Raw genomic sequence first — 25,488 nt, forward strand, 5'->3', positions numbered from 1 at the left:
GGATAAGGAAGCTCTGATATACAGACTAGAGGTGGCATGTAATTGTCACTTGTAACTCTGCTAACCATGTTGTACATTTGTGTCATGATTTAAACTTAGAAATATAACATATACTCCTAATGCCAGGTCTTAGCAACATTTTGGTTAGTAAGCAATTATTAAATGTATACTTTTGGAGATATAAAAAAAAAGAGAGACACGCCCTTGCTCTCAAATAGCCAACCCTTTAATGGAGCACATTGTAAACTCCCTCAGGGAAGAGATTATGTTTTCTGCTTCTTCATATGTCCAGCACCTATATAGCAGGAGCTCAACAATAATAGCTCTGCTTCTGTTCTCTCCAAGTGAAAGAGAACTGGTGGAAACCCACCAGACCCCTAAGCAACTGGCAACTGAACTTCACTTCTCCTGCAGCTAAAATGTTTAGACCTTAAGAAAGGAAGTTGCTCTTTTAATTTACTAAATAATTTTTATCAAAGATTTGATTGTGTAGTCAATTTCTTCTTTTTTCTAAGGAAACCTGTGCAAGGGAAAACACTAACTCAGGGAAGTATGCATTGTGAATAACAATCTGCACTAAGACGAAGTGGTGATGGGGAAACTGATCAATTTTGTTAGGTCATGTTCTTGCTGTCCTGTGGCATGGTTGAAGTACCCAAGATATGCAGAGCATTCCCATTAGCCAGCACTGCCTTTTGACAAGCTCACTATTTCCTCTCCATTACTGCTGCTGAATGTGAGGTCCACAGAGCAACAATATCAGCATCATGGTATCGTCTTGGAGTTTGTTAGAAATGAAGAATCTTGCTCTGGCCAGTTTTGTTCAGTGGTTAGAACATCAGCCTGTGGACCAGAGAGTCCTGGGTTCAGTTCCCACTAAGGGCACGTACCTGGTTTGCAGTTTGTCCCCAGCCCTGGTTGGGATTGTGTGGGTGGCAATCAGTCGATGTGTCTCTCTCACATCTATGTTTCTCTCTCTCTCTCTCCCTCCCACTCTATCTGAAGATAAATGCAAAAAAAAAAAAAAAATGTCCTCGGGTAAGGATAAAAAAAAACAAAATGCAGAATCTTGGCTGTATCCCAGATCTACTGAATCAAAATCCCCTGGGTGATGTGTAGGCAATACAAGTTTGAGAAGCACTGACCTATAGGACTATGTACCAGTTAGCTATCCTCGACCAGAACCAGGCAACACATGTGACAAGAGTACATTACTTTCCATGAATATCAGCTTCTTCCTAAAATTACAATTAAGGTCAAGAATATTAGTGTTCTTTCATCTAGAACTGCAAGTAATGAAATAATGCCCACTGCTATCAGTGCACTTTCCATCTAGAATCTCCACCTTTACTAGAAAGCACTGACAAAGTCAATTCTTCACGGATTTTCTTCCATGCCTTAGTCCTTATTGGCATTCACCTTCACTGCTGGCTGTGGCAGCATGCCCAGGTTCACCACTAAAATGCCTACTGTAATATAGGATCACCAGCAACAAGATGCTGGAAACTGGCCAGTTTCATAGCTTTCTTGTCACAAAATTACTTGGATGGGCAAGGCACATGAGGGGAATAGATAACAACAGGATGTCCCAGCAGCCTGCTGTACAGCAACTGAGAGAATGAAGCTGAGTAGAGAAAAAAGTAAAACCCAGACGCGGTGAAAAACAATTCTGAACACTGTAATCAAGCCAAGTACTGTTGGGAAAAATCCTATCAGTGAGGAATGTACAACAACCAAGAATATTTTGGCAGACCACAAAACTGACGGGAAGAGCTGCAAACAGCTTCCAACTCTGCACATTAAATTGGCATACACAACTGTAGGTTGTGCAAAATCCACAAGTAAAAATTCATTCATTCAATCAATCAACTATTTATTCATTGGGATCTGTTATGACAAACCCTGTAAGCTGGACTAGTTTTTGCAGAGATGCCTCAGGTCTTTAGAAGGACTTTAGATGTCTCTCATGTTCAAAGCTAACAGCAGAGACAGACAGATAAATTAATTGCAGTAAAATAAATGCTTTAACAGGAGACTGTATTGTGATCATTGTGGGTATGGAGGAGGGTTGGTGGGAGGGGAATGGGATAACACACTCTAACAGAGAAGTTGAAGAAGGCTTAACGGAGGAGACACCTAAGATGGGTATTGAAGGACGAGTAAGAGTTTTCTAGGCAGAAATTAGTGGGAAACCTATACTAGAGGTGTGTGTGTGTGTGTGTGTGTGTGTGTGTGTGTGTGTGTGTGTTCAGCACTGTGAAAGAATATACATGATGAAAAGTCATTTTGACCAAAGTGATAAATGAAGCTGGAAAAAAAAAAAAATCCTAGAACCAGATTATAAAAGAAATGCCTGTCAAGTTAACCATTTTAGAGTTAACCTTATAAGCACCAAGGATTTATGGGAGGATTTTAAACAAAAGAACAACAGGATCAGGTATAAAGTTAAAGATTGAAAATGATCATTTTACATAGATAATAGTAGTCGTCAGTAGTATTACCTGCAGGTCAAAAAGAACACCAAGGATATGAACAACAGTGATCATGGGGACTCTTTGTGGAACTTGAAGAGTTAGAAACAAGTGGGTAAAGGGAAATGTATAATCAAATAAGCCTCTCAAAGGGATATTGGATGTTCCCGCATTCAAGCAGCTACTTTGTGCTAGCCACTCAATAGCTTTTCTTGAAGCAATAATAAAGGAAGCCTTGTTCATCATTGCAGCTGGCTGGATCTGCCCAATTTACAATTTCCCCAAACTCAATCACTACATTTTCCCCCTTTTCTACATTAAGGACTACTGCAATTTGCATTGGATATTAGACTCAAAATTTCAAATTAAAATATGTCACTTATTTAAAACTTTCACATCTTAATGTCAGTCTGAACTTGGTACAGTTCATTACATGTAACGATTTCATTCTGTAAAGAACGGGAAAAATCAGTACTTTTGAAAGTTACATCACTTATAGAAGTTATAAAAGATAAAAATATCTTTTATTTCCCAAATCATTTTGCATTTTCTCTACTTTGTTCATTTAAATGCACATCTTAAATTGTGTCCATTTTGGGGCTTTTAAAATTTGGTAATAAAACTTGCCGACAAACTGAAACTAAAATGTTCCTATAAATGGGCTCTCTATCTCAAATCATTTAGACCTTTAATTGTCCCGGTATGTTGAGTTCTTGAAGGATAGTTACAAAATAATATATGTAATTTGACTAATGTCTCTCTGCTTACAAAAGTTATGATTCAGCTATACACATTTTGTAGGTACCTAAATTCCATGCTTTGATAGTAGTATTATTTATTAATATAGTCAGTCATGAACTGAAATGATTACTCAATCTCTGAAGACTAAGGTAACTGTCAAAGATTAAGGTAACACATTTTCTCAGGTTGAGAAAGGACAAAAAACGAGAATATAATGATAATATATTTATATTTTATTATAGTCTAAATATCACTTTAAGTGAAGTGGTCATTCAAGAATAATTAGCAAAAATCTATATTTTGAAAGGCTTGTAATTTCTGGTAGCCTGATCATACAGCAGGTGTTCTCTAAAATTACTGGTGCTTTCAATGTATAAAAAGCATCACTGATCTCTATAAGCTCTGTATTTCAAAATATAAAAGAACTGGCGTGGCCAGTATGGCTCAGTGGTTGAACTACCCATGCACCAAGAGGTTGCTGGTTTGGTTTCTGGTCCAGGCATGTGCCCCGGTTGTGGGCTTGATCCCAATAGGGGGTGTGCAGGAGGCAGCTGATCGATGTTTCTCTCCCACATTGATGTTTCTATGTCTTGCTCTCTCTCCCTTCCTCTCTCTCTCTAAAAATCAATAAAATGTATACAAGAACTGGGACTTCAAATCAAAGAAGATTTGGCATCTTACTTGGCATCTATGTAGATTATATGACCACCACTGCTACCCACAATAGAAATCCAATGCCAATCAATATAAATGTATAATATCTAAAGTCAAAGCAATGTACACAAGGCCCTAAAGCTATGTGCTTGGATCTGTTGTAGTAGGAAAACTGTCTTGACAGATTCATAGCATCTTGTACTTGTATAGACCCAAAGGCATCGAGGCCTATGTCATACCCTCAGAAGAGAAACTTTGTCTACCAAGAAACAAAATCAAATTTTGTAGATTAGAAACCCTGCAAATAAACTCTTCAGATACTGTCGGATCCTGTACAGATGGACTCTGCTACATGCGTGGTAAACATAGCCATTAAATATTACTCACTCTCAGGATTTTAATAGAAGGATCACATCTATGTAAACATGGCTTTTTTCTCAACCCACTAGAGATTCTTGAACCCACCCACCAGTAACTATTCTGAAATAGTCAAATTCCATCCACCCACAATCAGCAGAGGAGTACAAAGTGAAGTAAGCATGAGTGGCAATAAAAACCCTAGAAAAAAGTGGTTCTTGCTAAAGTAGTTAGAAGAAAACTTACAATGTTTAGTTCTATGGTAACATCCAGGCAATAATGAGAAGTTTGCTATTCTTCTCTTTTTTCCTCCTTCTTCCATTTCTCCTCCATTTTCTGGTGGTAAAAAATTAATGATCTTTAGTGGGAGTAAGTGAACATCTGAACCTATCAAACTTGGAGAAAATAGATGAAGTTGTATGGAGAATACCCAAGAAAATGAAAGAATAAGAAAGAATGGCAATAGATGTATTCACAAATATTTCGTGAATTCCAGATTCAACATTCTTAAAATATTTTTAGTGGAAGAAAAAAATATATAAGTGTATCATTCACCCCTGACTTAATGTAAGCCTCTGCATCTATAGTCAGAGATCCACAGAATAAACTATGGCCACATGCTGTCATCTAGTTTAATTACATAAGGCTTGGCAGGCAGTAAAACATTTGTAAATTCTCTGGAAAAGACTAAGCTATATGAATGAAATATAGAAGAATGATGTATTTTATTAGAATAGGCAACTAACTGATAATTGGGAAAGAGACAAAATGAGAACATCCATTCAATAGTCAGAAATAATACTTTTGTTTTGACTTACAAAGAGGCTTCCAGTTATAACTATTTTTCAGTGTTTTTACAAATATAGAAAAATAAAGTATTTATTTTCTATTCAATTCTAAACACTAAAACCTCCATTTGCCATGCACATAAGAATACCTCATTACAATTATTATTTTTTTCTATTTATAAAATGTGGAAAAGAACCAAAAAATTTTGAACATGTTGAACAATCAAAACTGTCATTGAAATCTACCCAAAAAAAAAAAAAAAGGAAAGAAAAGAAAATTGGGTATTCATTAAAATGCATTGAGGGAATATCCTTTTTGTCAGCTCTTTAACTCTTGGGAAGTTCTCAGTAATCTTGTAAATTATATTAATGCAATATTTTTAAAAGTTCTAATGTTAGAGAATATTTAATTACCACAACCTTTTTAAAAATTATGTGAAGTTTAGTTGGTATAAAGTAAAAAGAACAGTGTCATTTTATTTTACTTACATATGCCAGCCATCAACTATTGCTGAATATTTGTATATCTTTCTCTTTAGTAGATGAACCTAATAAGATATGCTTGTCTATACCTAGAGAAGGTATTCACTTCCCATGACACTAATTAGTGAAGCTTTAATTTGGAAGAAAGTGTTCATGTTGTAATACTTTTGATTTCTGGTATAAATCATATGAGTTAACTGCTGTGACACTTAATTTATTGTGTCAAGCCTGGTGATAAAATCCTTTAACTGCATCTACTTATTTAAATCTTCACAACAATACCACTAGGTATTGATGATTACCATCTCCATTTTATAACAATATTTATTCATTTAACAATTTTTCACTAAATTTACATTGTTCTTAGTGAACTAAACAAAGATACCTGCCCTAGTGGAACTAAAACTCTAGTGATAACCAAGAAAAAGAATATAAGAAGTAATTTATAAAAAAATGTTACAAGGTAAGAAGTTCTCCAAAAAAGCAGCTGTGTTGCAATTTTAGAGGATGTGGTCAGGGTAGCTGACACAGAAATGACAAAATGACACATAAAATCCAAAACTGATGGAGGGTGAGAAAGTTAGTCTTGAGAATTGGGAAATTATGCTTCAGAAAAAGAGAACAGCCAGCCCTGACCGGTGCGGTTCAGTTGGTTATGCATCTTCCCATGTGCTCAGTGTTGTCAGTTCGATTCCAGGTCAGGGCAGGTGCCCAGGTTTCGGGGTCCATCCCCACTAGGGGGCGTGCAGGAGGCAGCTGATAGATGTCTCCCTCTCACATCAATGTTTCTCTCTCTAAAAATCAGTAAAAACTACTTTTTAAAAAAGAAAACAGCCAGTGCAAGGGTCCAAAAGCAGGAACCTGCCTGTCATGTTCAGAGCATAGCAAGTTTAGGATGGAGAGAAATAAGCAAGAGAGAAAAACCTGCGTGAGAATGCAAGTCGATGTCTCTAGGCCATTATAAATATAGTATTTTGCTTTTACTCTAAGTAGAACCAGTATTGGCAGGGCTTTGAGCAGCAGAGTGACTGACTTTCAAAGGACAATTGTAATTGCTGTATGGAGAGCAGGGTGTAGAGGGCAGTGGCAGAGGCAGGGAGTCAGTTTGGAAGCGGGCAATAAAGGTTTCAACCAAGGTGATAGTAGTAGAGGTGGTGAGAAGTACTTAAATTTTGCGTGTGTGTGAAGACAGTATCAATGGGGCTTGATGACATACTTACTGGATAAGGTGTGTGAGAGAGATAGAGGCATGGTGGGTGATTCCAAGATTTTTAGCCTGAACAAATGGAGGGATGAAACTGACATCAACTGAGATGCGAAAACTGAGAGGAGAGTCGATTTGGTGAGAAAAGATAAGTTCAGTTTTGGACAAAGTAAATGACAAATGTAAAATAGGTAGTGATGGCAAATAAACAGTTAAACATATGCATTTGGAGTTCAGGAAAGAAAAGAAGATGGGGGTATCGTTTTAGGAGTTGGAAACAGAAATGGCATTTATAGCTATGTGAGTGGATGACATCCATAAGGGAAGAGTGTAGACTCAGGAGACGACCCAGAGCTGAACCACAGGGCATTCCAACAGGAAGAGAGAAGGGAACAGACCAGCAAAGGAGACTAAAAAGGAGCAAACAAGGGAATAGAAGTTAAACTAAGAGATTGTGTTATCCCGAAAACCAAGTGAACAAACTGTACCAAGAAGAAGGAGTGACCCATTGAACAAAAGTGGCTCCCAGATCAGTAAAATGAGTGAGGAAAATTAACCATCGGGTATAGTGAAAAAAAATAAAGAATGTTCTTAACTGCTATATTTTGACAATATAATACATGTTATAATATTAAAGTAATAAGGATTACCATTTATTGTGTAACTACTGCTTTACAAGTACTGCATTATATGCTTTACAAATATTAGTTTTACTTTTTCCCATAACTAAAGCAGTGATTTTCAACCTTTTTTGTCTCATGGCACATATAAACTAATTTTTAAAATTCTGTGGCACACCAAAAAAAAACTTATTACATATATATTTTTTTTGCCAATCTGACCAAAAAATAGACATAATTTTAATACATTCACACTGGATAGCTATTGTTGTGTTGGCTGGTGTCATTTTTTTTATTTTATTTGACAATCTAAGGGAAAACAGGTCAGTGCCCCTGACTAAAAAGTCAGGTAATGCATATTTTACAAATTCCTGTGGCATACTAGTTGAAAATTGCTGTCCTAAAGACAGGCATTCTTTTCTCTTTAGAGATTTGGAAACCAAAAGTCTGAAACACTTAAGTGGCCTTTAAAAGGTTCCGCAGCTAATAAATGTTAAAGCCAAACTTGGAACTCAGACTTACTTTGATTCTAATGTCAATTCTACTATACCATGGTATCTTCTGCAATTAGGAGAGGATATATTAATTCTAGGAAGGAGAGTAAAAACAAAAAATACTTTTTTTAAAGCTTCTTTGTAATGGATACTTATATGTAGGGGAAAAAACTACAAAGCTAAAAATATGAGTTTTGTCAATTTGTTATTTATATTAATATAGTAGCTGCCTAAAATAGGCTCCAGTATATTCCTGCTTTACTCGCCTTAAAAAATTATTGTCAACCCGGCTGGTGTGGCTCAGTGGTTGAGCAGCGATCCATGCACCAAAAGGTCGCTGGTTCCTAGTCAGGGTACATGCCCAGGTTGTGGGCCCGATCCTCAGTGGGGGACGTGCAGGAGGTGGCCAATCAATGTTCTCTCTCATTGATGTTTCTATCTATCTCTCCCTCTCCCTTCCTCTCTCTCTAAAATCAATAAAGAAAAAAATACTTAAAAAAATTATTGTCAGATTGCCCTGGCCAGTTTTGCTCAGTGGTTAGTCTCCAGCCCATGGACCTAAGAGTTGGAGATTCAATTCCCTGTCAAGGGCACATACCTCTGTTCTGGGTTCGATCCCCAGCCCTGGTCAGTGTACTGCAGGAAGCAACCAATGTATGTGTCCCTCTTACATCAGTGTTTCTCTCTCTCTCTCTCTCTCTCTCTCTCTCTCTCTCTCTCCCTCTCTCCCTTCCTTCCCTCCCACTCTGTCTAAAAAAATCAATGGAAAAGTGTCCTCAGGTGAGGAAAAAAATTTTTTTTGTTAGACTAGTGTTCCTAAAACATTGTTTTCTGCACTACGAATGTAACCAAAACCTTCGGCTCTAAATTCTAAATACTTAGTTTGGTACTCCAGGTATTTGATTAACTGACCTGCCAATTTGGAGCTTGTGATGGGCCTGTGTTCTGACCTAAGGGATGGAATAGATACTACTTATATTATATAAATAACATTGAACCACCAACAAAACCTTTACAATGCAAAAACAAGCCTTATAACTACCAAGCTGGGCTAACTATTCCTTTATTAAACTCCTCTTTCTCATATTATCATGCTGAGACCAAGACACCTTGGAAAATCCTCTCTCCTTCTCTTCTTTTATTATTTTCTTTCTTTCTTTGATAATCGAGTCGTACTGTGGGCCAAGCACTCTTCTAGGCACCAAACAGTTGGGCTGAACCAGACAGATGAGGTCATATCCTCTCAGCCTTACATTCAAGTTGGGGAGACATACAGAAGTAAAACTCTAAAACAGTAAGTTTAATGAGAAAAAGACATGGCTAGTGGTGGCTTGGGAGCACGTAACATCCTTAGGTAAAAAGTTCTCTCTGTGGTGGGGAATGCTTAGCATTCAGAAATAAAAGTTATTTCAGTTAGCACTTGGAGGTCAAGACAAATAAAGAGTTGCTTAAACTGAAGACAGAAGTACATCAGAGCCAAATTCCATATGCCTCACAGTGTTGCCTAGAGCCATGAAGCCCTTAGTTTAAGCTTATTATATTCAGTGATCAGTGTCCTGGTCTATATAGCCTGTTTTTTTATTGTTGGGGTTAGATAGAACTCAACACATTTTGTGAATTACCCTAGGTTACCCCATATTTTAATATTCCCAATGTAAAATTAGAACAAGTCTTACACAAACAAATTTTCTAAGAGACTATCCTTTGGTATGAAATAATTTCCAGTTACCTTTTGAGATTCTCAAAAAGTAAATGTATGTGTATACAGACACATATTTTGGGTGCTATAATTCTTTCTTGGAGTGGTAAGGACTTAATTATAATTGCCCGGTCTATTAAACATCTTTGACTTATGATTCCAGTGTAGTAAAATTGAATTCTCCATTTTCTTAATATCCTTTAGATTCCAAAAATTTGACTGAAGCTACCTGATGAGGCTTTATCATGAGTATTCTTTTTATACTTTTGTAACCATAGCCATAGTAACATTATCATTAACAATAAAACTAATAAGATTGGGCTAGGGAGAATTCTGAAACTAATAAAGGATGAATTTAGATCTACTAAGATTTGAATCTTTGATTCAAGGAAATTGACAGACTCCAAGGAAAAATGCTTAGAGCAGTAATTCACACTTTCTCTGAGTCTGATCTTAAAAAATTAAGGCTAATTTTGCCCTGGCCTGTTTGGCTCAGCAGTTAGAGCAACAGCCTATGGACCAAAGAGTCTCAGATTCTATTCAGGTCAAGGGCATGTACCTCAGTTGTGGTTAGATCCCCGGCCCTGGTTGGGGTCCTGAGAAAGGCAACCAATGGATGTGTCTCTCTCACATGGATGTCTCTCTCTCTCTCTCTCTCTCTCTCTCTCTCTTCCTTCCTCCCTCCCACTATATCTGAAAATCAGTTGAAAAATATCCTCAGGTGAGGATTAAAAAAAATTAAGGCTAATTTTAATTTTGGATATGGAAAATAGTAATTGTATTTTTTTACTTACAAATATAGATGAGGTTTAAATAGGTTCTGATGCAGTCTGTTCCAATAGGTATCATTCATCTCCCATACCACCTACATAGTTCTTGAGTAGGAAATTTAAAATAATATGACTTACTTTAAGGGACTTGACACTGTATGGCAAAGCTAAAATCAAGTGACTCAAATCTATGAAGACAAAATAAAAGTGTATTGTGCTCAAAGATCATGATACAAATAGTAAAATTAGAACAATTTATGATCCTAAGGCCTTGAAATCATATTGAATGAAAAAATATATATAGTATATATATTGAGACGTTGAAATCTCCTCTGTGTATTTGAAAAAATAAAACATACATCAATAAACACAAGTGGAGTATTGTAATGGAAAAGGACTGAGGAACCCTGGAGGGAAGGGGGGAGGGGAGGGAAGAGATTAACCAAAGAATTTACATGCAAATATACATAGCCCATGGCCACAGACAATAGGGTGGTGAAGGCCTAAGGTGGGGTGGAACCGGTGGTGGAGAGCAATGGGGGAAAAGGGGGGGTATCTGGTAATACTCTAAACAATAAAATTTTTTTAAAATACCATAAACTATTTTTTTAATTACAAAAGACATTCCAGGACCAGAAAAGGAAGGGATAAATTGTTTTAGAGCAGGCCTGGTGGTAGTGGTGAGAGAAGTACTTTTTTCTTTGAAGACAAATCTTTTAAACTACTTAGCAGTGTACATCTTTCATTGCACTGGCAATGAGTAAATTGTTCATTGTGGTGCTTGCATTTAGCATCAGGAAGATAGATAATCTGGGATTATTTGCTGAACTGAATTGACTTGATCATCTAGTCAAATGTCAGGTCAAGTGAGGGGAAAAATAGTCAAAGTGATTGTTTATTAAAATGAATATCCATTAATGGATAATTATTTGGGTTATAATAGAGAGATTTTATATGTCTGCAAGGAGGTGTACTAAGTTCATTCCTATTCAAATTTTCTATGATTTAATGAGTAGTTTCCCATTTAGACACAGCCACTAGTTCTAAAAATTACTGGCACAATTGGTCTCAGTGTATTCAACTTGACTGAATATCTTTACAGGAAATGAAAAACAGAAGGTACTCCCTGTCACCTCACTAGGGCTGAAGAAAGCGTTTAAAAATCGAAAGTAATGGCACTTCCCTCACATTAAGGAAATAAATTAATATTTTTACATAATATTAAAGTGAATAATGTTATATGAAACTCTTTCCTTTCAGTGAAAATTGAACTCTAGGATGTAGTATTTCAATGATTTAAAATTCATCATATTCAAAACCAGACTTCTACTAATTCAAATCAGACTGACTAATTCTAATGAAACACTGCTTTCACTTTCACTGTTATGTACTAGTAAATTACATTCAACTCATTCCATTGCCACTCAGTTCATCAAGTCTTGCCTTCTGCCAACTTTTACTATCTCTCCATATAGCCTTGTCCAACACAATCCAAATAATTGTCCTATTATCTTTGAAACTCCAAGAACTTGTCCCCAAGCTATTCTGCTCCATTTTCTTGCCCCTTCCCTGACCTCCTACCAACTCCTCCTCTTAACCTTGGAATCAAGCACATAAACCACTGAACCAAAATGGGTCCTATGTAAACACTCAGGGCCTGGATTTTCAACTTTTTCCTTTCTTCCTATGGAAGGCCAGGGCACAAAGGAGATGCTCATTAAATACTGATGGTCTGCCCTGGCCAGTTTGGCTCAGTGGTTAGAGCGTCGGCCTGCGGACCTATGAGTCGAGGATTTGATTCTGGTCAAGGGCACATACCTCGGTTGTGATTTGTCCCGGGCCCTGGTTGGGGTCTTGTGGGAGGTGGCCACTCGATGTGTCCCTTTCATGTCGATGTTTCTCTCTCTCTCTCTTCCTCCCACTCTATCTGAACAAAAGTGGAAGCATGTCCTCTGGTGAGAAAATATATATATATGTATATATGTATATATGTATATATGTATATATATATGTATATATGTATATATATAATACACACACACACATATATATAAATGTATATAAATGTATATGTATATTGATGGTCTGTTAACATACACCAGGAGTAATTATAATATGGGTTCAACTGTATTTCTTAGAAAACCACATTCTCTGAAATTTAACTACATAAGGCAAGGCTTTGTACTTAATAATACTTACTGTCTTTACCCCTTTAAACAAATATTTAAGACTTCCCAGTATTCCTAAGTAATTCCTATGGTATTATTGCAGCATATACAAGGGGCAAAGGCATATACAATGTCCTTGTCAGAGCTTCCAAATACCTTCCATTTCCCTCTTCATGGACCATGGACCCATCCTGTAGGGGAGGGCTCACAGCTGAGTCCCTCAATGGGAACTGCCCCAAGCAGCTACAGGAAAGTGTCTTGCTCAAGATTATACCCCCTCTCCCAGGGTAACCCACAGGCACTGACTACCTGATGTGGGAATAGAAAACCTCGACTTGGGACTCAACTTTAGACAATTTTGAAGGACCAAGTAGGGTCTGCTAAACTCAGTTTTAGACTAGTTTTAGCAGCTAAAGCCTCAGTCACAACCATATTTCAATCAGTTTCTTCCTCTGCCTTAGAAGCAGCTAAACCTTCTGTTTCCAGAGAACCCAATAGAGCACATCTGTCTTCCCCACTAACCCGTAAGCTTTTGATGACAACAACTGTATTTAACATCTTCGACCCGTGTGAAGCACAATCCTTACAATAGGTGGGACCTTCGAATAGTATTTCTTTTTTTGAAAATATGTTTTTATTGATATTAGAGAGAGAGAAAGGGAGAGGGAGAGAGAGAGAGACATCAATCAACTGCTTTCTGCATGTCCCCCACTGGGGACTGAGCCTGCAACCTGGGCAAGTGCCCTGACCAGGAATCAAACCAGTGACCTGGTGCATGGGATGACATTTAACCAACTGAGTCACACTAGACACTGCTCAAATAGTATTTCTTATTCATTCACATGGAGTTATCATAATCAATTCAAATGCATATTAGAAGGAGTGATTCTGCCAATGTAATAAGATCAAAGGACAGTGGTTACCAAGGGCAAGCATAAGACACACTTACTGAACAGTAATCATCTGATTATTGTGGCAGCACCAGAATTTCAGCATAGGAGGGTCTTAGCCTGTGCCATTGTAGTTGAATGTGGCTTCAAACTTGAAACTTAAAGCTGAGTTGGTAGGGCACTTTAGAGAATACTGAGGAAAGCATCCCGTATCCATAATAAAGTGTGGTAGGAAGGGGAAGGGAATGCTGACAAAGTGTTCTGTTGCTGCCCTCCCGAGATGCACTTTAATGCACCCACTGACCTTCATCAGTTTTTAAAGGACAGATTCCTTTGCTCCATTTCACCACTAAATCAATCCTCAAGGCTAAGAGGGTGAGTTTTGACAACTAGACTATGTTACTTGTTTTTTCAGCTGACTCCTAATGATCGTGCATGTAATATTTATCTTGTACCTAAGCAAATTGCATCCCTTTTCATTGTGTCTTCCATGTTTGGCCATTTCCCAACTTACTAGAATTTTCAATATGTAAAGATAAGAAAAAGGATCCAAAAACCCAATCTCTGATGGTTTCTTTTCTTCTATTTATTAGAAATGTAAAGTATTTGACAAGGGAAATAATGCAAACTTGGTAAAATGAGTTGTTGTTGTTTTAATTTTAGGAGGCTCACTTTGTGATTTCCATCTACAATTCAAAATTGTTATAATTACTGGTAGTTAGAAGACTTCAAACTTGCTAGGAATAAATCTATATTATACTCTAAAGCATTATTCTTTTTTCCATATGATCTTAATACAAAACCATTTTAGAATGTATATTGTCATCTTGCCATTACATTCTATAAAAGACTTTCATTTTTCTTTTTCTCCCCAGTTGCCTTTTCCAACTTCCCCTTCCTCCCAAATGAATAGCTGCTTTTGGGTCAAGTTGCTGTTGCCATCACTGTAAAGAAAGAAACTTTAAACATCCTCGTTGAAGAGTTACATTAAAACACAACATTTTTGCTAGGGCAGGTGGCAACATTTTAATACTACTAAGCAAAGATACTTGGAATGGATATGCCCCATTATAGAATGTTTCCTTCTGCTTAAAAAAAAACAAACACAAATAGTTAATTTTAAACTCTGGCCTCTGTATTTATCTAGCACTGGTAACAGGGCTTTTGTTCTTAGAAAGGAGGAAAGAAGAAAGGAAATGAAGAGAGCCCCTGATGGCTGTTTGAGAACAGGGGCTCAACATGAAGAAATTTGGAGTGAAGATGGGATTCAGGAGTCCTTGGGAAAACTAGGAATCACAGGTACCCTGGAGATACAGATTCATAATGTGTTCCTCTTCTTCCTAAAGCATAAATATAAGTAGGTCATAAATGTTTTGTTTTTCATATGCTCAGGAAACCCCATTTCGTTGGCTTCTGCCTGCCTGGCCTGGAGACTTGCGGCTCCAGGCTCATCATCTTCCATTCTGCATCCTATACCCCATTCTCTGGGGAAAGTAGAACATTGGCTGTTCTCTAAGCATGCTTCCTTTGCTGCCATTTAAAAATATCTTTGTTCTTGATCCCCCATCTACCTGGAATGTTATATCTTTTCCACACCAATGTGAAATCCTGCAAAGTCTAATGTAAACCTCACTTCCTTTAACAAGCCTATCCTAATACTTCTAAATGCATGTGTTCTGACCCTTTCCTGAGCCTGTACCATACTAGACACCTCTCTTGGAAATACACATAGGAGACTATCTTGAATTACAGCTATATGTGATTATATTTATCATCACTTATTCCTGACTAACCATCTCTGGGCCTAGACATGTGACATCACTCACCTCTATATCTCTTGCAAGCCCTCAAATATCTAAGGTGGGAGTAGAAGGAAGGAAGGGAGAAGGGAAGGAAGAAGGAATGGAGGGAGGGAGGGAGGGTATGAATGAGGAAGGGCTGACCATTTTTTTCTCCCTCAGTCTACTTGTAGGTTACAAATTACCTAACATTAATTCTTTCTCTTTTACTACTCAATTTTCCTTTTATACTTCCCTAAATCAGCAGTTTTTGTCTCAGTTTACAACGAAGCATAGGTTGGGAGAACACTTATATAAAACTGATCTGCTGTCACTAAATGCATAAGCATTTGGTCATGTAACAGTGATGTACTGATGACCTACTATATGCCACACACAATGCTGGGTTCTGGAAATACAAAATAGAGAGGCACTGGCCCCTTAGAGCTAAGCATTGAGTGTTCACTCCTTGGGGTGAGCATACCCGCTGACATGAGCAGCTTGCTCTGTTACTGTGTTATTATGGGCCCTGGTGGAGAACCCCGACACAGGAAAGCAGCAGAGTCCACAACCCCTAGAGTCCCCTTGAATGCATTTACTCCGCACACTGTGGAGCTGGGAGCCTCTTGAGTGCCATTCAGAACTTCTGTCATGGTGAGAACAATTAGGGGTTTTAACAGGGGTATTCAAAAGCCAAGCACTGAGAGCCACTGGATTCATTTGTTACATTCAAATTTTCTCCCTTGGTCACATGAAGCTTTGTGTACACAAAATACCTGATACCATTCTAAGTCTCTCCGTTTTCCATTTTTACAGCTGTGTTTAGCTTTCCTGGCTGTGTTTCTTCTGAAATAAAGTTACAGAGAAGCTGGGAACATCACGTTCATAGTCAGTGTCACGTCTTCAAACAAGTTTGTTAGGCAGCTATCTGCTGAATAAGATTGGAGGGCACTACATGATCCAAACAGAATAAAAATACATCTTCCACAATTCCTGTCCACCTTATCATAAAAAAATGCAGTCTATGCCCTGGCCAATGTTGCTCAGTGGTTAGAGAATCTGTCCACGCACCAAAGGGTCCTGGGTTTGATTTCTGACCTGGGTTTGGGTGCATGTGGGAGGCAACCAATGGGTATGTGTCTCTCTCTCTCCTCTCTCTGTTTTCTTTTTCTCTCTCCCTCCCTCCCTTCCACTCTCTCTAAAAATCAATGGAAAAAATATCCTTGGGTGAGGATTAACAAACAAACAAACCAAAAAAAATGCAATCTACTAAAGCTATATTCTCTGGGTCAGAAAAAAAAATTAATGGCGTATTTTCTCCAAATTTCAAAAGGGCAAGACTATTATTCCAAACTTTCCCCTTTGGCATATTAATGGTGATTCATATGTAAAATATCCTGACAAAAATAATATACACACAAAATTGCATCTCCTATATTTAGTATCTGTGTGGTGATAACTTGGCAAACCTTATAAAAATAATGCTGTCTTCATTATGCCCAAATTGGTTCATTATTGTCTATTTAAGTACAGTGACTCTGTTGATGACGAAGTGAAATATGAAATCCCATCTCTTCAGAATGGGATAAAATGTGGCTAAAAGATATTTTGATAAGACCCATTGGTGGATGCACTTCAGAAGCAAGAGGCAGCATACAACAGAGACGGTGATGGCAGTCCTAAATGCCAGGGATGTCCAGGGCAGATGTGCATGAAAGTCAGGCAAAAGGAGGGTCTCCAAAGAAGAGCAATTCCCTGCAGGTGGGGAGATACAAAGCTATCAGGAAAGAGGACAGTATGGAAAATGCAAGGAGGCCCCACCAGTGACCTATTTTTCTAGCTTTCCCTGTATTGTGTCTCCAGACATCAAATGAGGTCAAGAAGGACACAATGTCCATAAAAGAAATAAAAGTCCACCAATTCTGAGTGGGGACACCATGTGAGTGATCACAAGTCAATAGAGTGAGAGGCTAAAGGAGTAGATACACTAAAATTAGCCTCAACAAGAACAATTGCTGTGTAACTAAAATACTCAGCCAAGAACTTGTATCATATCAAGAAACTGGATTCATGCATCATAGGAAAGCCAAATTGGGGGATCTTGAAAATATAATTGCATTCCCATTGTCCAAAAATTTCCTTGGGAGCTAAAATAATATAATGGGATATCCTTCACTTCTACACTATATGTAATTTCATTAGATTTTTATGAGTCCATGGTAATCACCTCTGGCTATATTTATCATAATTCATTTTTATTCTGACTGCAGTAAAATAACATTTATTTTATCTTTTAAAATGCAATTATTTTGTAAATCAGACAATTTTACATTATAATAGTTGAATTCTAAAATTTGAATGTAAATTTTCCTGTGTTGTTCATAGAAAATTAGATATTCCAGCTCTATCCATCCAAAATCCAACTTATTTGATCCACATTCCATTACCATAAGCACTTGCCTTTCATTTTGTATTTAACAAAAACATGATTCATGTGCATATGCAATGCAAGCATATTGGCTCTAGGTATATAGGCCTCTTATCTAGTAAGACTGCAGGAGTTATTCCAAGGGGTCTAGAATCTATACCCAACTTTCTAGGAAGATCAACAATGTATTTCAAATATATAAGTCGACCCTGTTGTGACTATACACAGTCAAAATAATTTTTAAAGAATTATTATATTCATAATAATTTGTTATTATGCATTTTCCCAATCAACTGATACTGAAAGTATAACTATGATTAAATGGCCTTCTGATTTTTTAATTAAAAAGGGGAACTTTATACCAGAAAATGATAAAGATCACTATACTAAGCCACAGTTATATTACATGTAAATGTTGATAGGCTAAGAACCTACCAATTAACTCACTTTGGTAAGGCCATGAAAAAATAAACCACTATGAATAATTTTATGATTATCCATACAGTGATTTATTATAATTATAATTCACATAAAGTGTAAGCTATATAATTAACAAACATATTGACAGAGTGAAGGTCTATAATTATATGAACACAATTCACCATCCATTTTCTTTTTCTTTTTTTTTTTGAGTCCAAACTCCACACACAGTTTCTTGACTTAGGGAGTAATTACATAACACAATCTAATTTTTCTGTTAAATATATATTCTTAAACATGTAGCTCTTGTATGAATAAAATAGCTCATTTAGTACCATATATTTTAATACACACACACACACACACACACACATGCATAGTAAATATAACACACCCTTTGAATAGCCTGTTATAAAAAAGATTAGTTTTAATGTTTTAATATGAAAACAGCAAAAAACAGATTTTCAGAAGAAAAATATTAAAGTGCTTTGCTTTCTCCCTCTGCTTTATCCACAGTTCACTGCTTGGCAATTTCAGATTGTGTGATAAGACAACAACACCAGGCAGGTCAGTCATCCCTTTTGTAAAGCTAAAAGCCTTAGGAATCTTGGAGTTTTTGCACCTAAAAATTGTTTCCACACAGAGGAACCAAAAAGCATGTCAATTAATGATCTTTCATTGTAAGCCAGTGGTCAGGGTAAGCAGCAAGGGTATGTCCATTGAGCCATGTGGTTGGCCTTTAATGGAATGCTATCTGCAGTGTAAGATACTCTAGGGTGGCATTCTCTGGGTGAAAATTAAAAGCATACTTGTAAGGTGATTAGCAGAATCTGTCAAATAAACAAGCCTGTCTACATTTCTACAATATTCCTTAGTAAATCTGCTAGAGCAAATCTAAAGCATTTCCATGTGACATAAGGAATATGCATTTTTAAAATACAGGAAACCAAGAAAACGCTTGCTATTTAAAAGCATCAGTGAACTCACAAATAGGTATGATCAAATTCATCTGGAACAGAGAAACATTGGGGGTTCTTAAGGTAAAAAGCAAGATACAGGGAAGTTAGGAAGAAGAGAATGCTCTATAGCAGCAAAGTTCTTTAAGTCCATGTATATTTACAGCATTAATTTTCCCCTTTTCCAATTCTACCTTAACTAAAATATAAAACTTTCTATTTCACATGATTATCTAGTCACTTAAAAACGTGTATGGAAGGTCATATCAATAACTATGCCCTTCTCATATATGGAAATGTGTTTATGTTAAGATACAAGAACATTAAAGAAATGCAGTGTTAATAGTGACACATGGGGGATTGCTTCCCCCTAAAGAAAGTTAGCAAATATTGCAACTAGCAATGTCCAAAACAGAACTATTATCTTTTTATCTTTATGTCCTCTATTATGCTTCGTATTCTAATCCATTATGCTTTTGTTAATAAAGTGATAAATGAGAGTAGCTTTTTTGGTCAGCTGACCCATTTTAAGTGGTAGCATCAAGTTCATTTGTGTACTCTTGTTACCTGAAACAGAAACACCTAAGTACTCAGGAGTATTTAAAAAGAAGAGCAATCAGCTTAAAACACTCTCACAAACAAAACCCTTAGTGATCTTTCTTTACATGTTATTCAAAAGCAGGAGTTTTTTTAGTTACTCAAGACAACTATATTCCATCTGAGTACTGTTGGAAAAAACTGAATACTGAGTGAAAGTTAGCAACCAAACCCTTTAATTTGTCTGTTGCTTACTTGCCGAACAATATTACCTACCAGCTAATTGTAACCAGTTCTAGAAAGTGACTATAAAGATTTACAAGAAGGGTGTGAGAAAAAAATGCAGTTAAATTCATACGACTTTGGGGAGCCCTTAATAATAATAATTCCATATATCTCTAAGGCATTGTATGATGGTAAGCACTTAGGCACACATCTTATCTCTTTCTTGCAACATGTAGCTGTGTATCTTTTTAATGATTATTTTGAACACAGAGAGGTAAAATGCAGGGTCAGAAGTCACAAGGCTAGTAACTGACAGAGTCTGCAGTGCATCTCAGGCCCTCTGACTCAGCCCTGAATTCTACAATGCCTGGATGTCTCAGAGAGCTGATCTTTCTCTTTGAGATTCCTGATATAACTAATGGAAATAGGACTGGAATTTAATAAGAAAAATGCTGACACAGCCTTATCTATAGCTGTCCAAATGGTGCCATTATAATTATGCTTTTTAAGTTGAGCATTACCAGAAAAGTTGCTACTTTGAAGTCTTATTTATCAACACTTGGGTGCTTTGGTTGCCACAGATTATACAGTAGTCTGCTTTATAAAAACACGAGATTTGCCAAACACCAAAGATTATATTGTTGTAAGACAAAGTATATTTCAAACACTTCAGTGTGAAATAGATGAAAAGATTCTGAAATATAAATCTTAAATTGATCCTAAAAGTTTAGTTCTTAAAAATGTTTTTATCTATTTGTCATTTTAACAATAACATGATTTGTTCACATATGTTGGAACATAATAAAAATTCCTTACAATTTTTTTTCTAGCTTTAGGAATACTGTGATTACTTGTCAGCTAAATCTGATTTTGCTAAAGCAACTGGTCAGGAAACAAAATTAGTAATTTCTATATTTATAAATGGGATTTCTTCTATTTTCCCAAATATTTTCTAATTTAACTATATAACCTGGGCTAACAAAATGGCAGTAAACTAGAGAGATAGATATTATATTTTAAATTATTAACTGCCTTCATGTTTAAATGCTTTTCTATTAGGCAAAGCTTTTTATTAGTGATTTGTAGGATACCTAAAAAAAATGCCATAACCTGCCTCAGTTACATAATCCTTTCCAAAAGAAAGTAACAGGTTATAAAGTACCATGAAAATGATTGAAACTATATTTTCTAATGTGAATATATGCAGTCTTCAGTGAAAAGAATAGGAATGACATGTGGATGTATGTTTCATGGTCAGTGTCATTTTTAGAGACTTCTTTCCTTTCTAGTATTATTTCCATCCACTACTGAGCTTATAAAGCCTCTAGAACATGCCATTTTGGTAACATCGGTGTGGTTTATGTCAGAAAAGAACCGAGGAAGTCACTTATAAAATATTAAAATAAGGAGTGCAGGAAAAATCATTGCAGACTATTCTGCACATAGTTGGAGACTAACAGCATGGAAGCAGATGTAGTGTTACCCTGACCCCTGAAGGAAGGAATCAGGAGTTAACTTACATCCAATTTCCTACATAATATGAATACCAAACCTCCAAATCCACTGGCACAACAACATATCAGTGTTTGGGGTATGTCCTGCAGAAAGAAGAAAGTCATCTCAAATATTGGAGCTCAAAATTTCATTCCACCCTTCCACCATTCAGATTTGGGGTGAGCAGATCTTTTCAAAGTTGCCTAGTGGATATCTAGATCCTGCACCTGACTCCTTAGGAAAAACCAAAAGAATCATCTCATTTCCATGATAAAAACAGGTCATTTAGCCTTTTTTGGTAAAAAATAAAGGTAAAGGGCAATAGGAAATCATACAACTAGTTGAGAAGAGAAAATGATTTAATTCAACAGGGTTAGGATTTTAGCAGGGTTTCATTATGAGGGAATATATAATCTATTGAGGGGAAAAACAGATTCTAAAACAGTAGAAGGCCAAAAGGAGCTGATGTGTATCTTCTTTTTAAAAAAATCACAGCTCCAAATAAAACATCAGGGAAAGTGACATTTTATTCTGCAGTATTCCTTTCTCTGTACAGTGAGCACGGTACATTTATCTCATCTCATGGTAAAAGTCACAGGCAGCTGCAACATGTCCTTTAAGACATTCAATAAGTAAAACTTGAAAATGGATTGTTCTTTATTACTGGGATACGTATTAATAATTAATTCATTGCCATTTATTTTTTTAAAATTTAGCAGGATATCATTACCTTTGAAGGTTTTTACGTCTCTTTTCACAGAGGGTTAAAATGGCCCAGAAACGGGTCATCAAGGCAAAGATAAAAGTGCAAACACTCATTTCTGACACTGTGGAGACAATCATTTTTATTGAAGGAACTACCAAACTGAAATCTGCATCAAGCTCTAGCAGGAAAAATGCAAGAGAGGACCCCAAATAGTCATTCCGTTCAGTCTTCATTTCAATAGATTTAACTTTCTTCTCAGTTGGGGTCACATATTTCGATCATAGGGTACAGAACTATGACCTTGGCTGGGCTCATCAGTCCTGATTACTCAATGGGGCATTTGTGAAACATTGCAGACTTTCATTTTGACTCTCCACGGGTGTGGCTAAAATTGCTCCTGTCCAGCCATAAAGCTTACATGATCAGCTGTCCCTCAGAAACTCACTATGAGAAAACTCATGCTAAATTCACCACAGAGATCAGGGTTTACAGGACCCTTGGAGCTAATCTCGGTCAGCCCTCCTCCTCCTCTGCTGGCAGTTACAAGCCCTCAAAAGTTAACAGGGTGATGGAGTCTCTCTCTATATAATCATTTCATCTCACTATCATTGACTGAAGCTCACTGATGTAATGAAGTTACATAATCACCGATTATGCACGACTTCATCCATCTTCCTACATATCCACATACCCCCCCCCTTCAGATCAATCTACCCGGTGAGATTTATAACACATGTAAATACTCCATTCTCTCATCATAGGTACTGAATATGGGACTTTAGCATTGCAGTACGATGCACTGAACCACGTCATCAATATTGATTTTTTTTATCCCATTTCCCAGGCAGAATATGTTTAAGCATCCTTCATGCTCTAGTCTCTAACTTTTTACTGAAAGGGTAAAATAGATGTGGCAGATAGGACACATCCTCAACTTAAGATTAAGGGAAGTGTGTAATTGCCTGCGTTTCCAAAACTGGCTGCATTGCAATAGAAGGGTGCTTTCTGGGTCCAGACCTTCGACTCCCCTGCACGTGGGTCGCAGCTTCAGCTATTTAGGGTATTGGATTAATGATTATATTATGGGACAATTGAACTTGAGAAAGAAAGCATTATGATGACATTTAAAATAATACTGCACTATTATTTTCTTTTTTGGTTGTCATTTTCAGCATTTCCTTTTCTTTTTCATTCTGAATGATAATCCAGTGAATAAAAAAGTAGCCTAGGGTACTTAATAATCTCCAATAATCACAACCTAAAGAACAATTAACAATGATTATCACCTTAAAGTTTAAGAACTTGACAAGTGGGATGTCCCTGGTCCCATTGCGGCTGTGAAATGCAGCAGAATGCTGCACTGAGTTGAAAACATATTTCTTTTAATGAATAAAGAGTAGCTCGTTTCATTTTAAATAGGTCTCTTCAGTAAGTGTTCCTTACACTGCTGCTACCTCTTCCAGAACACAGGAGCCACAAATATTGCATCCAAACAAAAGAGTGACTACCCAGAATTAATTCAAGATACTCTTCCATATCAAAATAATTGGAGTGATGCTTTGATTTATTTTTAATTACACTCAGAATACAGACACACACATGCACATGCACACACACACATACACACACACACCAACACACCCAACTGCAGTTATTCCATTCAGTGCCAATAACGGCCACATCACAGCCATCAGTGCGATGCAGCAATCATCCAAGTCACCCATTCCCATTACAAACGCCCAAGTTTGTTCAAGCCACTGATGGATTTGCATGTATAAAATGACCTTACCCACAACAGTCTTCTAAATTTTTCTCCTCTGGATATCAGTCGGTAAGGTAATTGCTGGTCATCACAATGCGTATCAGAAAAATCCACGTTTTACTCCTGTGTTCTTTTTCTTGTTTTGCTAGCAATTAATATCGTGAACAAGATACCCATTCACAAATGCCAAGTTCACCATAAAAGCAGATAATTCCATACAGCTCTTCCCTACAAGACTGCCTCCAGTTAGTTCTCAAAGTGCCCGATTGTTTGGTGAAGATACAATCCAGGTGCAGAGCAGGGTGGAAAAAAAAAAGACTGGGAGAAAAAATAAGAGGCAGATAGAAAAGGGGAGACTGAGAGAGGAGAGAACAGTAAAAGAGGGAAGAAATTTTAAAAAGAAGAAGGAAGGAAGGAAAAAGGCCAGTAAGTAAGGAAGTCTGTGAGCTCTATGACAGGAACCAGAGTCTCGCTTGCAAATCTTTCGTATACATGTAGCCTTTCAGATCTTCTTGGTCCCCAAGTAAAATTTCCAGATCCGGGATGCAGCCATAAGAAAGAATCCTATGTATATTTCACAAGTATCCCGCAATAACAGATCCGACGGGGTTTTCCTTGTACAGTACTGCTATGTGAATGCACACAACCCCTGCTGTTTGGGAAGGTGTCTCCTGGGTCCTAGCTCTCTTCAGCAGCCCCCAAAAATGATTTTTTAAAAAGAGTGTGTGTGGTGGGGGGGAGAGCAGCTTTGCGTTTGCCTTGAATGATGCTAATCCTGAGCAAAAACGACAAGCAAACCACGAATGCCACAAGATCTTGATAAATAGCCACAATCCACTCAGAATATCCCAGGGAAGAAGGAGAGAAAACAAGAAAGAGAAACTGCAATGCATAAATGATTCCAGTGTTTCTACAAGATCGGTTCATTTGATTGAATGCATTCTCTGGTTTGCTGCAAGTCATAAAGAGGATAGTGTTACTGCCACCCAATGGATATTTTAGTACTAGCCAATCCACAGAATGCCATCGCTTTTCGAGTTTTAGTTTTCACAAAATTGAAGAGGAAGGAGGGTAGCCTGGGAATCTTTGGAAAAGGACCCTGAGAGGGCTCGAATGATGAGACTCTGTCCTTTCTGGCAAAGGTGCACCGGCAAATGTGACGATCCCAGTCTTGTGTTAGCCACCTTAAAATTAGGGTTCCATTTGTCTAGGAAGCAGAAAGGTACAGAGAGCGATGCCTAAAATGACACACTCATAATAACCTCCTTTTCATCTCTCTTTAGAGCAGATTTGTTACTGCATTCGATCTCCCTCTCCCTCTCTCTCTCTCTCTCTCTCTCTCTCTCTCTCTCTCTCTCTCACACACACACACACACACACACACACACACACACACTCAGACTCACTCACACTCTCACACACTCTCTCTCACGGATTCTCAATTTCACTTTCAGCCGAAATTCAAAAGGGAGCTCAGACGGGGATGGGGAGGGAGGGGGGCTGCTCTAAACCTCAGGTGGCAAGGTGATAATTGTTTCTAAGGGGCCGTTTTGAAAAGTGCTTTCATCTGTATTAGTATGTAAAACTGTGAGTCCCTCAGGTAGTAACCCCTCAACACCCCCACTCTTTCAGTTTGGGGAGGAGCAGAATCTTCCCTAGGAGAGTGGAGTTCAGGGGAAGGGTGCCAGTGAAGTCTCGGGGGGGGGGGGGGGGGGTGCAGAGAGGAGAAGATTGAAGAGGATCCTCCTCCCATTCACTGTGTCCTAGAGTTCACTGCAGGATTCTGAAATGGAGTCCTGATAGGGAACAGAGGCACAAAGTAAGTACTTGTCAAATACATGAG

At 37.4% G+C, this 25,488-nt stretch overlaps 1 protein-coding gene across 1 annotated transcript in view; it reads right to left on the reverse strand.

Moving 5' to 3' along the window:
• IL1RAPL1 (interleukin 1 receptor accessory protein like 1) overlaps positions 1-24,576 on the reverse strand; it is a 1,471,712-nt gene extending 1,447,136 nt beyond the window's left edge. Inside the window, exon 1 of the mRNA XM_036270755.1 lies at positions 23,673-24,576. The gene's annotated coding sequence lies outside the window, so the exon portion shown is untranslated. The remainder of the gene's footprint in view (positions 1-23,672) is intronic.
• Between the last annotated feature and the right edge of the window lie 912 nt (positions 24,577-25,488).

Source organism: Molossus molossus, unplaced genomic scaffold (assembly GCF_014108415.1).
Source record: "Molossus molossus isolate mMolMol1 unplaced genomic scaffold, mMolMol1.p scaffold_m16_p_2, whole genome shotgun sequence".
NCBI lineage: Eukaryota > Metazoa > Chordata > Mammalia > Chiroptera > Molossidae > Molossus > Molossus molossus.